The following is a 1,089-nucleotide window of genomic DNA, read 5'->3' as shown; positions in this document are numbered from 1 at the left end:
TAGTGATCAAGTTTCATTTTTTTTGCATATAGCTGTCCATTTTTCCCAGTACCATTTATTGAAGAGACTGTCTTTTCCCCATGCTATATTCTTGGCTCCTTTGTCATAAATTAATTGACCAAGTATGTGTGCGCTTATTTCTGGGCTTTCTATTCTGTTCCATTGATCTATGTTTGTTTTTATGCCTATTCTGTACTATAGCTTGGTAATTTTACCTTTGTAATATAGATCGAAATCAGGGAGTGTGACACCTCCAGGTTTATTCTTCTCTTTCAAGATTATTTTTGGCTATCTTTGGAATCTTGGTGATCCCATACAAATTTTAGGATTCTTTGTTCTATTTTTGTGAAAAATATCACTGGAATTTTGATAGGAACTGCATTGAATCTGTAGATTGCTTTGGGTAGTATGGACATTTTAACAATATTAATTCTTCCAATCCATGAGCATAGAATATCTTTCCATTTATTTGTGCCTTCTTCAATTTCATTCATCGATATTTTATAGTTTTTAGTGTATAGGTCTTTCATCTCTTTCATTAAATTTATGCCTACGTATTTTATTCTTATTGATGCAATTGTAAATTGGGTTATTTTAAATTTCTCTTTCTGATAGTTTGTTATTAGTGTATAGAAATACAGAAGATTTAAAAAAATATTGAATACTTCATGAATTTGTGTGTTATCTTGTTCAGGGACCATGCTAATCTCTGTATTGTTCTGATTTTAGAATATGTGCTGCCAAAATGAGCACCAAAATGTTTTTATATATTGGTTTTGTATCCTGTAACTTTACTGGATTTGTTATAGCAGTTTGTTTTCTAATTCCTAATTTAACTTTTCATTATTTCATGTATTACTTATAAGCATGTTAGTTTCCAGATATTTGGGAATTTTTAAGATATCTTCTTGTTATTGATTTCTAATATAATACCTTTGTGACAGATAAGAGCTTTTGTGTTCTTTGAATTCTTTAAAATTTACAAAGATTTGTTTTTTGATCCAGAATATGGTTTATCCAAATCAATGGTCTATGCACACTTGCAAAGAATATCTGCTTTTGTTGGATGGAGTGTTCTTATAAATATCT

At 29.6% G+C, this 1,089-nt stretch overlaps 1 non-coding gene across 1 annotated transcript; it reads right to left on the bottom strand.

Annotated features, from left to right (window-relative positions):
* Positions 1-650: 650 nt before the first annotated feature.
* LOC117801231 lies at positions 651-753 on the bottom strand. Its single transcript, XR_004623760.1, has one exon. It is a non-coding gene; the product is annotated as a U6 spliceosomal RNA (small nuclear RNA).
* Between the last annotated feature and the right edge of the window lie 336 nt (positions 754-1,089).

Source organism: Ailuropoda melanoleuca, chromosome 2 (genome assembly GCF_002007445.2).
Source record: "Ailuropoda melanoleuca isolate Jingjing chromosome 2, ASM200744v2, whole genome shotgun sequence".
Lineage (NCBI taxonomy): Eukaryota > Metazoa > Chordata > Mammalia > Carnivora > Ursidae > Ailuropoda > Ailuropoda melanoleuca.
Note: the sequence above shows the minus strand (reverse complement) of the source record. Positions and strands in the feature narration are given on the sequence as shown.